Raw genomic sequence first — 14,456 nt, forward strand, 5'->3', positions numbered from 1 at the left:
TCCTAAAGTGTTATGATACTTGTTATACAACCTATGGAATTGGTTACATAAAGAGCAAGGAGTTCTCTCAAACCTTCATCTACGAAATTCCATACAATCGTGTACTTTTGATACGAAATGTTAGCGAATTGATGTAGGCCACATAGCTCAAAAGATTGAAGAAAACCAAAGTTAACAACCAAGTGGTCACACGGACTCGTCTGCTTCTGTAAGTAAAGCGTCCGGCTGCTAAACCTATGGCTAACAACTTTGCAAATGTTCTACACCAAAACCTATGGTTATATAGGCTATGTGGGCTTGTCTGCTTAGAGAAAAACAGCACGTATGTCGCTGCTTTAAAAGTTAAAGCTTAGGTGTAAACAAAAGAAGTGAAGATGAAGAAAGGCAAAGAAAGCAAGTTTATTAAATTTTCTAGCAAATTTGATAAACAAATAGCAAAGACCGATAAAGTTCAAGCAAAGCAAAAACAACAAGGAAAAGAAAGAAAATCCTAAAGGATAACCAAAAGACTACTCTCCAGTAGCTTAGACATCTCACAACTACTCGGTCGCCACACCTTCAGCAGCTGCCACACTCTTAGCAGCAGCGTCATCCAGCGTTTCACCCCGGCTGCCCTAGCCTAGCACTAACTTCTCTGACCATGTCACCATTGGAAGCCTCAAAAGTAAAGGTAAGTAAGTCTTCTAGAGAAATAGAGAAAGTCTCAAAGTTTTTCCCAACAAACTCAAAGACAGACGGCTTACCAAAGAAATGATCTACATAACCTAGTTTGTAGAAATCAGCCTGACTCTGAATAAGTGAAGTCTCAAGTCCAACCTTATCACCCTTCAGCTACTTGTTCTCCTCGAGCAGACCAACACGGACGCACTGCATCTCATCCACTTCCTTCTTTAGACTTTCGTTGATCTTCAACATACCTTAGAGTACCAACACTTGGGGTTCAAGCTTATCGACGATCTTCCAGAAGTGTGATAAGTCATAATTTGCATGCATGTATATCTTTCTTATTTGGCGTTTTTGTATTGTTTTTGGATTAAACTAGTTGCATTTTACATTGTTTGGTGTTAGTGTGCAGCCAAGTGTGTAATAAGATCAATTGGAAGGCAAATGAAGGAATGTGGTGCAATTCGGCCATATTGGGTGAATCTAAACAAGGCAAAAAGATTGAAGTCAGATTGGGTGGTTCCAACACCAAAACATGCATTCACATGCATGTTCAAACACCTTGCCGAGCACTTACATGCATTTCCAGCTCCCTTTGCATTTCTAACTCATTCATGTCCATCCCGTGCACTTCCACACCCATTCCCATTAACTAAAACATTCAGCCATATTTCCACCAACAAACACAATCATGTCATACAAATCCCATGTGGTTCCAAGTCAGATTATGCAATTCTAAAACATCAAAACATGCATTCACATGCATGTCCATAACCTGTGCCGTGTATTCCCTTGCTTTGTCCAGCTCCCTTTTGCACCAAAAACATTCACTCCTATTAATTAAACCTTTCAGCCATATTTACACCAACAAACATCATCATCCCGTGCACTTCCATTCCCATTTCCAGATTATTATAACCAGTTTCAGATTGTCCACTCCCTTGTGGCAGACTTTGCACATGTATCTTGGATTAAATAACCACATACCTGCAGATCATGTCTATGCTTTGCATCCATCACTCCAGAAATCCACTCATCCCACCATTTGATGCGATTCCAGCTCTTTCTTGTCTAGACCGTGCACATTCATACCCTTTTTCAGCATTCCTTTCACATGGATCTTGTCAGCTTTCACATGCCTCCCTATTGTTTTCCATCATGAACCATATTCTGAAATTCACCAAGTAGGACTCACTCACTCTTCCTCTCGGAATTCATTCCATTACACACAGCCTATTTGCTCTCACATTCTCTCCATTCCATTGCATCTCACATTCTCTCCATTCCATTGCATTCGACATTTTCTACCATTCACAGAAACTGTTCTTCATTCAGTCCATTTACACACGCATAACCACTCCATTTCACTTCATTTTCTGTCCATTTCTGTCCCAAGGGCAGAAACCATTCAACCATAACCAATCTACCTTCATCCGCACCACATTTGGAAAACCAACACCGAAGGCACTCTTCAAGGAATTCAACATCAGTTTTGCTTCAAGGGTTTATTCTTATTAATTCTATGTTCATTCATGTTTTATATTTTTATGTTAAATCTTTTGTAAACATGAATTGTAACTAATCCTCCTCTAGGGATTCGATGTAACCTTGCAAAGTTTGCCATGTAATTAAGTTAGAATGCTCAGTTTGTCCATCTAGTTCTTGTTTCATTCTCTGATTTAATGGTGATTTAGTGTGTTGATTTTAATGTTTGATCATCATTTGAATTAATCACTAAGTTGTGTAGCCAAGATTAAAACACACATCATGCATAATCTTGGTAGATATGTGAATGAATGAAGGGGATGTTTAGCATACATCCTGCCGAGTTATTCCCTTTGGTTTTATGAAAGTTTCTTGTGCATTACATACTCTTGATTATGAACCAAAGTTGCACATCACAACTAGGTTCATGATTAGAGACATTTGATCAAATCCACACATCATATGGTTGATCATGTCCAAGTGAAACAAACTCAAGAAATAGGTAGATGAATGAGTCCAAACTAACTTAACAAACATGGATTTAGTTGAGCAATGGTGAAACCGAATCCCTAGCTTCATCTCCATTGGTACTATCTCATTTTATTAGTTGTTGAGTCATTTATTTGTGTTTACTTCACTTTCTTTTACTTTCAAGTTACAACAACAAATCTGCCTATTCTGTTTAGTTTGATTCATTTCATAGAGTTCTTGCAAAACAAGTAATTACATAGGTCCAATTAGTCCCTGAGGATTCGACACCCTTGCTTGTGCCATTATACTAAATATATTCTAGCATTAGGAAGGAATAATACTTCAACAAAAATGGCGCCGTTGCCGGGGACTGATTTCAGTCCCTTGTAATTGCTTGTTTGCTATTTAAACTTTGTTCATTTCATTGTTGTTTGCTAGTTAAACTTTGTTCTTTTCATTATAGGTAGATTCTTGATTTTCATTCAAACTTGTGTTACTTTGTTTCAGGTAGTATATGTCAAATAAACTTGTTGAGTTAGGCCAAAGAATTGAACGGTTGAAGGGCCACACTTTAGACAACTTTGTGCCATCAAGTTCCTCCATTATCCGTGAAGAAGAGGAAGAGAATTCACCTAGTTCAACAAGTAAAGGATCTGAGCAATTTAATTGGGAAAGAGAAGAAGATATGGCGGGCAACGAAGATGAGCTTCGAGCTTTGGAGGACTTTGCTCAACCAATCATACCAAATTCACCTTCATGCATCTTGCTGCCCACAGAAGCTAGAAACTATGATCTCAAATCTTCACATTTCCATATGTTTCCTTCATTTTATGGCTTACCTAATGAAGACCCTTTAGCTCATATTAAAGAGTTTTACAATGTTGTGAGTGGTTTACCTTTGCAGGGAGTAAGTGAAGCAAATTTGAGGATGAGAGTGTTTCCTTACACCTTGAAAGATAAGGCCAAGAGTTGGTTGATGACTCTAACACCAGGTTCCCTCACTACATGGGATGCCGTGGCTAAGAAGTTCTTGGAGAAGTTCTTTTCCACTCAAAAGACAGCCACATTAAGGGGACAAATCTTCAACTTCAAACAAGATGATGGAGAACCTTTCAATGAGTGTTGGGAGCGTTTTAAAGGCCTCTTGATACAATGTCCACACCATGGGTTACCTTTTCACTTACAAATGCAAATTTTCTATGATGGACTAACCCAAACTTGTCAATCAACTGTTGATAATGCAGCAGGTGGAGCATTGAAGAAAAAGAATGCTCAAGAGTCATATAACATTTATGAGATGTTGGGGTCTAATGCTCAACACAAAGATTTAAGGGGTAAGAAAGTTGGAGTCTATGAAACAAGTTCTAATCATGAGCTTTTGTTGCAGGTAGCTAACCTAGAAAGGAAGCTTGAATCCGTGCTCAACATGGTGCCAAAAGCAAATGAAGTGTGTGCCATTTGCAACATACCAAGCCATCCTACTCACCAATGTCCATCTAGGGAGGCTTACCCCGAGTATGTTCAAGAGCAAGTGAACCTAATGAATTCTTACAATCAAAGACCAAGGAATGATATGTATTCCAATACATATAACCCGAGTTGGAGAGATCATCCCAACCTTTCATGGAAGAACAACAATCAATTCCAAAATTTCCAACCAAAACTTGCCACTACCCTTGAGGATACGGTTAAGCTGTTAGCCCAAAACACTTTGCAATTCCAACATTCCACAAATAACACTCTCCAACAACATTCAGCAGCCCTAACCAAAATGGAGACACAATTGGGGCAGATTGCAGATGCCTTGAACCAAAGAGAGGTTGGGAAGTTTCCAAGCCAACCCGTGATACTCCAAAGGAACCAAGAGCAAGCCAAAGCAATCACTACACTTAGAAGTGGTAAGGTTATTGATAATAGAGTTGGCAATGAAGTTACTAATGAATATGATCATGTGAATGCAGGTGTTACTCAAGGAGACAATGAGAAACCAAATGAGGAACCAAGCCATGCTACTTCCTCATTTGAAGCACCAAATCTTCACAAGGCCGAGAAACCATACACTCCACCAATACCATTCCCTGGAAGACTTGCCAAGAGCAAGCAGGATAAGTCATTTAAGGAGATTTTTGATATACTAAGCAAAGTGAATGTTAACTTACCTTTGCTTGATGTCATTAGGAACATGCCGGCATATGGGAAGTTCTTCAAGGAGTTAAACAGCTACAAAAGGAAGTATGGACCACATGAGAAGGTTGTGGTGTCTGAGAATGTGAGTGCAGTTTTGCAAAGAAAACTTCCACCAAAGCTCAAGGATTCAGGAAGTTTCTCTATCAACATCACCATAGGGGACAAGAAAGTAGAGAAGGCAATGCTTGATTTGGGTGCTAGCATCAACTTAATGCCTTATTCAGTGTACCTTCAACTAGGTTTGGGAGATTTGAAAGCCACCACCATTTCATTACAACTTGCAGACAGATCCGTGAAATATCCAAGAGGTATAGTAGAAGATATTCTAGTTCAAGTTGATAAACTAATCTTGCCTGCAGATTTTGTAGTGTTGGACATGGAAGAAGCTCCTATACATGATCGTGAGTTGCCAATATTGCTTGGGAGACCTTTCATGGCCACGGCCAAGACCATCATTGATGTGCAAAATGGACTCCTCACTATGACAATGTTAGGAGAGACAGTTCAATTCAAAGTGTTTGAATCTCTTTCTCATCCGTCTTCATCTCTTGATTGTTATGCCATTGATGTGCTTGATTCATTGGTATTCTCTAAGTTCTTGCAGGCACAATCGAATGAACCATTACAAACTGTTTTGAGTCAATCTCAAGATGAGTTTGATGAAGAAGATGCACTCATGGAAGAAGTAGCTGCCTTGGAAGCATTAGCATTGTATCCTTTGAATGTTTCACCTTTGTTAGAGCCTTTAGAACCATCAATGTCACATCTAACTCCTTCCACTGTTAAGGCACCAAAACTTGAACTTAAACCACTTCCACCACACCTAAAATATGCATATCTAGCTGAATTTGAAACTCTTCCAATTATCATAGCTTCTGATCTCACCCCAAATGAAGAAGATAAACTAATTAGGGTGTTAAAAGAGTTCAAATCAGTTTTTGGTTGGTCTATTGCAGATATCAAGGGAATAAGCCCTACCATGTGCATGCATAGGATTCTTTTAGAGGAAGGAGCAAAGTCAACCCGTGAACCACAAAGAAGGCTCAACCCACACATGAAGGAAGTTGTTAGGAATGAGGTGTTGAAATTGTTAGATGTATGGATCATATATCCCATTTCTGATAGCAAATGGGTGAATGCTATTCAGGTAGTGCCTAAGAAGGTGGGAATCACTGTGATGAGGAATGAAAACAATGAGCTGGTGCCCACAAAGCCCACGGCCAGTTGGCGTGTTTGCACCGATTACAGGAAGTTGAATTCTAGCACTAGAAAAGATTACTTTCCTATGCCTTTCATAGATCAAATGCTTGAGAGATTGGCAGGTTACTCACATTATTGTTTTCTGGATGGATACTCAGGTTACAATCAAATTGCAATCGCTCCGGAGGATCAAGAGAAAACAACCTTTACTTGCCCCTTTGGCACATTTGCATACAGGAGAATGCCTTTTGGACTTTGCAATGCTCCAGCAACATTCCAAAGATGCATGTTGGCTATCTTTTCTGACATGGTAGAAAGATTCATTGAGGTATTTATGGATGACTTCTCAGTGTTTGGTTCCTCTTTTGATGAATGTCTTAACCATCTCTCTTTAGTACTTCAAAGATGTCAAGAAACAAATTTGGTTCTCAATTGGGAAAAGTGCCAATTTATGGTGAAACAAGGAATTGTGTTGGGACATGTAATCTCTAGCAAAGGAATGGAGGTGGACAAAGCCAAAATTGACGTCATCACCAATATGGTAGCCCCCACCACTGTGAAGGGAGCCAAAATTGACGTCATCACCAATATGGTAGCCCCCACCACTGTGAAGGGAGTAAGAAGTTTTTTGGGCCATGCGGGTTTTTATCGTCGTTTCATTAAGAACTTTTCAATGATCACTCGTCCATTATGCAATCTGTTAGCTAAAGATGTTGTATTTCATTTTGATAAGGCTTGTATGGATGCATTCAATACTTTGAAATATGAACTAACCTCGGCCCCTATTATTATGGCACCAGATTGGTCGTTACCTTTTGAATTAATGTGTGATGCCTCTGACTATGCTATTGGTGCAGTTTTAGGGCAAAGGGTGAACAAGCTTCCACATGTGATCTACTATGCAAGCAGGACTCTGCATGATGCCCAACTTAACTATTCCACAACTGAAAAGGAGTTGCTTGCTGTTGTTTTTGCCTTAGAAAAGTTTAGGTCATATCTTGTGGGATCTAAAGTTATTGTGTTTTCTGATCATGCAGCCCTTAGGTACTTGATGACAAAGAAGGATGCTAAACCACGCTTGATTAGATGGATACTCTTACTACAAGAGTTTGACTTGGAAATTCGAGATAAGAAGGGCAGTGATAATGTTGTGGCCGACCATTTGTCCAGGCTTAATGACAACCATGGAGTTGGACAACCTTTGCCCCTAAATGAATCATTTCCAGATGAACAACTCCTTGTTGTTCAAGAACAAGAACCATGGTATGCGGATTTTGTTAATTATCTTGCTTGTGGTATAATGAGAAATGACCTTTCTTTTCAGGAAAGAAAGAAGTTCCTTGCCATGGTAAAGCACTACGTTTGGGACGAACCATATTTGTTTAAATATTGCCCTGATCAAATCATTAGGAGATGTGTCCCAGAGAGTGAGCAACAAAGCATCTTAACATTTAGCCACACATTGGCATGTGGAGGCCATTTTGGTGCCAAAAAGACATCTCTAAAGGTTTTACAATCTGGTTTCTTTTGGCCTACTTTATTCAAAGATGCTTTTGATTTTTGCTCTAAGTGTGATAGGTGCCAGAAAATGGGGAACATTAGCCGAAGAAATGAGATGCCATTGAACAACATTTTGGTGGTGGAACTCTTTGATGTTTGGGGAATCGATTTCATGGGACCATTTCCATCCTCTTTTGGCTACTTATACATATTAGTGGCAGTGGATTACGTATCCAAATGGGTTGAAGCCATTGCTACAAGAACTAATGATCATAAGGTTGTGTTGAATTTTCTTAAAGATGTGATTTTTTGTAGGTTTGGAACCCCAAGAGCTATTATTAGTGATGGTGGCAGCCATTTCTGCAACAAACCGTTTGAATCCTTGATGAAGAAGTACAACATCAACCACAAAGTGGCAACCCCGTACCATCCTCAAACCTCAGGACAAGTGGAGATTAGCAATAGGGAGATCAAGAACATTTTGATGAAGACTGTGAACCCTACAAGGAAGGATTGGTCATTGAGGTTAAATGATGCACTATGGGCATATAGAACAGCATACAAGACCCCCATTGGCATGAGCCCTTATCGCCTTGTGTTTGGGAAAGCTTGTCATTTGCCAATGGAGCTTGAACACCGTGCATATTGGGCCATCAAGAAGTTCAACTTTGATTACAAGGATGCTGGAATAGCAAGGAAACTCTAACTTAATGAGTTGGAAGAACTTAGAAATGAGGCATATGAGAATGCCAAAATCTACAAGGAACGGACTAAGCTCTATCATGACAAGGCCATCCTAAGGAAGGAGTTTCACCAAGGTATGAAGGTACTTTTGTATGACTCACGTTTGAGACTTTTTCCAGGAAAACTGAAGTCTAGGTGGGTGGGACCATTCAAAGTGCTGCAAACATTTCCCCATGGAGCTGTGGAGATAGAGAACATGAAGAATGGCACCTCTTTTAAAGTCAATGGGCAGCGATTGAAACCATACTTGGATAAAGTGGAGGAAGAGCAAGTGTATCAAGTTGTAGATTTTCTTGAGTTTACCACACCATGAACAAGCTACCATGTCTTGCCTAGACATTAAATAAAGCGCTTGCTAGGAGGCAACCTAGTGTGGTTTGTGTTCTTTCCTTATTTTGTGTTTATGTTATTTCCATGCCATATTCTTTGCCTATTAACTTTGCATACAATTTTAAGCATCGAGGACAATGCTTAGGTTAGGTTTGGGGGTGTGGGATGGAAGGTTTGTGTTTTGTGTTTGTTTTATGTGTTAGTTTTGGTTAAAGGTGTTTTGCTTACTAATATGAATGTATATGAGGGCTATGTTTGAAAACAAACGATTGGGTTGCTATGAAAAAGTGTTGCATCTTGTTGTCATGTATAAAGCTTTAACTCTTGAAATTATGATCATGGAGGTACCATACTCAAATTCTGGAAGAAGAATAGTGGAGACTACCCTAGTGAGTTATTTTGAGCCTAATTGCTTCTTTGAGAGGGTTTAAAGTGTTTCTACTCTTATCTTTTTCTTTCAATTTCACTTTAAATGATCTCATTAATTCTATTTCGTTTGGATGCTAAGAATCATTTTCCTTTGCAGATACCATGTATTTAGTATCATTCATGAATGAACTCAATGAGATGATGTTAGGCTATGCATGTTTAACTACTAAAAGGCTTAAATCCTACCCATTTGTGTGCTCCATTCACCCTTGTTGTAGCCAAACACTTTAACCTAACTTTTTCATCACCCACACCATAATCTACCCATTCTAGCCTATTACAAGCCATACCTTATAGTTTGGGGAATACCAATGTGATGAAGACTAAAAAGGTAAATTGGGCTTAGAACAAGATTGTGGCGTGTACCGAGGGCACCTATGTTGAAAATGTTTCTAAAAAAAAAAAAAAAAAAAAAAAAAAAAAAAGAGGATCAAAGTGGATACAAATTCCAAATCGCCTCATTATAAAGCATAGGGCCTGGACGCCAAAAACAAAAGAAGACAAATGCCAGTGAAGAGCCTCAAAGACACTTTGGTATGCCCCAAACTCTAGTATTTCATATCAAATCTTTCATAACCTATACCCTAAGCCTTGCATTACAACCTTGAAGAAGACCTAACTGATCATTGAGGATGTATTCATGGGTGATGATAAGTGTGTGTATTTCTATATTCTTAGCATTTGATTCATTTCATGAGATCTACTCAGAAACTGTGCTTCCATTTCATATTTCATATGTGAGAATTTTGATTCCCTTTACATAATTTCACTCATATATGTTGTTGAGAGGCTAAAACCTTAAGATCTGAGTGAGAACTTGAGTGGAAGCTGTGAGGAGTAGAGTTGAGGCGAATTCTATCTTAAACATTTGGGTATGGTGACTTTGAAGTTGTAAGATATGGAGAAATATCTTTATACGTTACAATTGATACGATTCTTTGAAGTGGCAATCTTTTGAGTTGAATGAATGACAAAATCTTCATTGGTTCTTATTAGTTTGTTTAAAGCATGTATTAACCAAGTTGTTTGCAGATTTTGTAAATGTTTGTGGGTGTCATCACTGTAAACCCTCAGGAGACACAACTCCTCCAACTAGGGACACCTAGGGGTTCAAAGGCTTGTTGCATATGCTCAGTGCAATCGTTTGGCCAGCGAAAGTGGTTTAGTTAGATGTTTGTATTTTGTGTGTTTTAGTTTTAAGTTTGCTCGAGGACTAGCAAAAACCAGGTTTGGGGGTATTTGATAAGTCATAATTTGCATGCATGTATATCTTTCTTATTTGGCGTTTTTGTATTGTTTTTGGATTAAACTAGTTGCATTTTACATTGTTTGGTGTTAGTGTGCAGCCAAGTGTGTAATAAGATCAATTGGAAGGCAAATGAAGGAATGTGGTGCAATTCGGCCATATTGGGTGAATCTAAACAAGGCAAAAAGATTGAAGTCAGATTGGGTGGTTCCAACACCAAAACATGCATTCACATGCATGTTCAAACACCTTGCCGAGCACTTACATGCATTTCCAGCTCCCTTTGCATTTCCAACTCATTCATGTCCATCCCGTGCACTTCCACACCCATTCCCATTAACTAAAACATTCAGCCATATTTCCACCAACAAACACAATCATGTCATACAAATCCCATGTGGTTCCAAGTCAGATTATGCAATTCTAAAACATCAAAACATGCATTCACATGCATGTCCATAACCTGTGCCGTGTATTCCCTTGCTTTGTCCAGCTCCCTTTTGCACCAAAAACATTCACTCCTATTAATTAAACCTTTCAGCCATATTTACACCAACAAACATCATCATCCCGTGCACTTCCATTCCCATTTCCAGATTATTATAACCAGTTTCAGATTGTCCACTCCCTTGTGGCAGACTTTGCACATGTATCTTGGATTAAATAACCACATACCTGCAGATCATGTCTATGCTTTGCATCCATCACTCCAGAAATCCACTCATCCCACCATTTGATGCGATTCCAGCTCTTTCTTGTCTAGACCGTGCACATTCATACCCTTTTTCAGCATTCCTTTCACATGGATCTTGTCAGCTTTCACATGCCTCCCTATTGTTTTCCATCATGAACCATATTCTGAAATTCACCAAGTAGGACTCACTCACTCTTCCTCTCGGAATTCATTCCATTACACACAGCCTATTTGCTCTCACATTCTCTCCATTCCATTGCATCTCACATTCTCTCCATTCCATTGCATTCGACATTTTCTACCATTCACAGAAACTGTTCTTCATTCAGTCCATTTACACACGCATAACCACTCCATTTCACTTCATTTTCTGTCCATTTCTGTCCCAAGGGCAGAAATCATTCAACCATAACCAATCTACCTTCATCCGCACCACATTTGGAAAACCAACACCGAAGGCACTCTTCAAGGAATTCAACATCAGTTTTGCTTCAAGGGTTTATTCTTATTAATTCTATGTTCATTCATGTTTTATATTTTTATGTTAAATCTTTTGTAAACAGAATTGTAACTAATCCTCCTCTAGGGATTCGATGTAACCTTGCAAAGTTTGCCATGTAATTAAGTTAGAATGCTCAGTTTGTCCATCTAGTTCTTGTTTCATTCTCTGATTTAATGGTGATTTAGTGTGTTGATTTTAATGTTTGATCATCATTTGAATTAATCACTAAGTTGTGTAGCCAAGATTAAAACACACATCATGCATAATCTTGGTAGATATGTGAATGAATGAAGGGGATGTTTAGCATAAATCCTGCCGAGTTATTCCCTTTGGTTTTATGAAAGTTTCTTGTGCATTACATACTCTTGATTATGAACCAAAGTTGCACATCACAACTAGGTTCATGATTAGAGACATTTGATCAAATCCACACATCATATGGTTGATCATGTCCAAGTGAAACAAACTCAAGAAATAGGTAGATGAATGAGTCCAAACTAACTTAACAAACATGGATTTAGTTGAGCAATGGTGAAACCGAATCCCTAGCTTCATCTCCATTGGTACTATCTCATTTTATTAGTTGTTGAGTCATTTATTTGTGTTTACTTCACTTTCTTTTACTTTCAAGTTACAACAACAAATCTGCCTATTCTGTTTAGTTTGATTCATTTCATAGAGTTCTTGCAAAACAAGTAATTACATAGGTCCAATTAGTCCCTGAGGATTCGACACCCTTGTTTGTGCCATTATACTAAATATATTCTAGCATTAGGAAGGAATAATACTTCAACAAAGTGGATAACTTAATTATAAGCAGCAATCAACTCTTCATCCTTTACGTAAGCAGCAGAACAAAGCTCATAAACTGCACACTCAAGATCTTGAATCTGAGAATAAGCCTCAGCTGTCATAGTCGTTGCCATCTCCTTGGCAGCCTCGGTATCATCTTGGTCAATGAGCATAGACTCAGCAGCCAGAATCGTCATTTTTTGCATCATGGCTAGTAGAGCAGTTCTCTTATATTAAGTCATATGCTTTGCAAATGAACTTGGGCAAACAACCTCTCTAACACCCTTAATAAGCTTGGCATACGTGTCCATATTTTCAAGCAGATCAAGCTTCAAAAGTGCACAAATCTTAGCAGACTCTCCAGAAGTATGCTTGGTGGATTTCTCACAACTGCCCATGCGAGCAGTCTCCTCTTTCTCAGCAAGCGAACCAATTTTAACATTAAAAGGAATAGACTTTGGCACCACTTTAGTAGTAGAATCCATATTATCACTCTTCATAGTAGCAAGCTCCTTCAAAGGTGAACCGGACTTAGCTCTCAATGGACGTCTTAGTACAAACTTCAGCACTGGGGGCACGATGTAACCTTTACACTAAGCAATCCTATCAGCAATCGTACTAGCTATCTTCGACGTGGCAAGAGTTATAGGCTCAGATCTAGTAACCTCATCTTTCTTCCACTTGGAAGAGGTCAAGTCAATCATAAGCCTCTCGGCAGTAGGTGGACCCTCACGATCAGCAGATGAAATCTTCTATTTTTTCTTAACCATCATCTCTTGAGCAAGCGGGGAAGATCTTTTCTTTCCACCTTCGTTCACAGCAGGCCCCACAACAATGATTGAACGAGCCAATGCCTTTGCCTTGATCCGTTTTATCTCCTCTCTTGGGAGCAACCTATTTTTCTCCCAATGAAGAAGACTAAGCAACCAACCCCATTCACCGTACTCAGCAGGGATACCTAAAGCAATGTGCACCTTCTTCGTATTTGGAGAAGTTTTCGGAGTTGAGCCAAATTCCGAATCCACATAAACAGATGAGGACAATTAGCAAAATAGAGAGCAACTCAGCAAAAGCACAAAGCAGCCTAAAGGCTAAGCAATTTACTTACCGATGATGAAAATCGTCAGAACACGCAACTCAGGGGAAGAATCAAACTCTCACTCTCCACTTATCTCCAAAGTCTCCTTGGCCCAGTCATGATCTCCCTTGCTTAAATGATTGAAGTGCCTGTGGTGGGATCACAGCTGCCCAACTCCATCAATACGGCCTATGTCAAAGAAGTACCAGAATTCGTTAACAGTTAGATCCAAGTTAAAGAATTGGCTCAAATTGAGGAATCCCAACATCACATGGACCGCATTTGGAGAACATTGAGCGGGGGCACACTTCATAGAGTAAAGCACTTCTTGGAAGAAACACAGCATGGGAAAAGTAAATCCCAACATGAAGTAGTAGGTGAAATTGATAGCTCCCCGAGTTCCGCTACATGGTTCACAACTACTCCCTCCTTGACACGCTTCACATGCACCCCAGACGGAATAACGTGCCTATATGCTTCAAGAAAATTTCTGAAAGAATCATCGAAGCTAATTTTAAAGTAAGCAACCTTGAAGAAGCACACTTTACACAAAGACCCACTTTGACGATACAACGGCGACACACCATCGTCACTCGTGTGGCTTAAAGAAGAATGCTCAAGGAAATTCTATAAAGACGTGAGAAAGAATCGTTAGACGGCTGCACACAAAAAAAAATGAAAAAAAGAATGCTTTAGGCTTCATAGCCAAATGACCAACCAGCCACGAGTCCAAGACCATAAGAGCCTAGTGGCCATGCCAGACCCTACGCCCTGGTCCCTTTCTTCTTAGCCCAACAAGTTTCTCGTCCCAGTTCAAATAGAAAAAGGGCAGACACCTCTGCGCATCCCTTAATCTCTCTTACACGGGCCAAGCCCAAGGACTTTCTCCCAACCTCTTGGGTTGACACAAGCTCCCCGAGGCCAGTGCCCATGCACAAGCCACAGCCGCACGCCGCCAACACCTCAGGTCGAGTCGAGCCGTACCTGGCCCTGCCAGCCGACAGAAGCACCCCACCGTAGTAGCCATATTGTGGCTCCCAAACCACTTTTTTGCCACATCCTCGACCCTTGTCGAGCCAAATTTCAACCCCGAGGTTCCAAAAAATTAATAAGACAAGGAAAATTAATTTGCCCT

General features: G+C 39.6%; 1 non-coding gene across 1 annotated transcript; it reads right to left on the reverse strand.

Annotated features, from left to right (window-relative positions):
- Window positions 1-3,678: 3,678 nt before the first annotated feature.
- LOC137720591 (small nucleolar RNA R71) lies at window positions 3,679-3,789 on the reverse strand. The gene has a single exon (XR_011066550.1). It is a non-coding gene; the product is annotated as a small nucleolar RNA R71 (small nucleolar RNA).
- Window positions 3,790-14,456: the final 10,667 nt, after the last annotated feature.

The sequence above is a fragment of the Pyrus communis genome, chromosome 1 (assembly GCF_963583255.1).
Source record: "Pyrus communis chromosome 1, drPyrComm1.1, whole genome shotgun sequence".
Lineage (NCBI taxonomy): Eukaryota > Viridiplantae > Streptophyta > Magnoliopsida > Rosales > Rosaceae > Pyrus > Pyrus communis.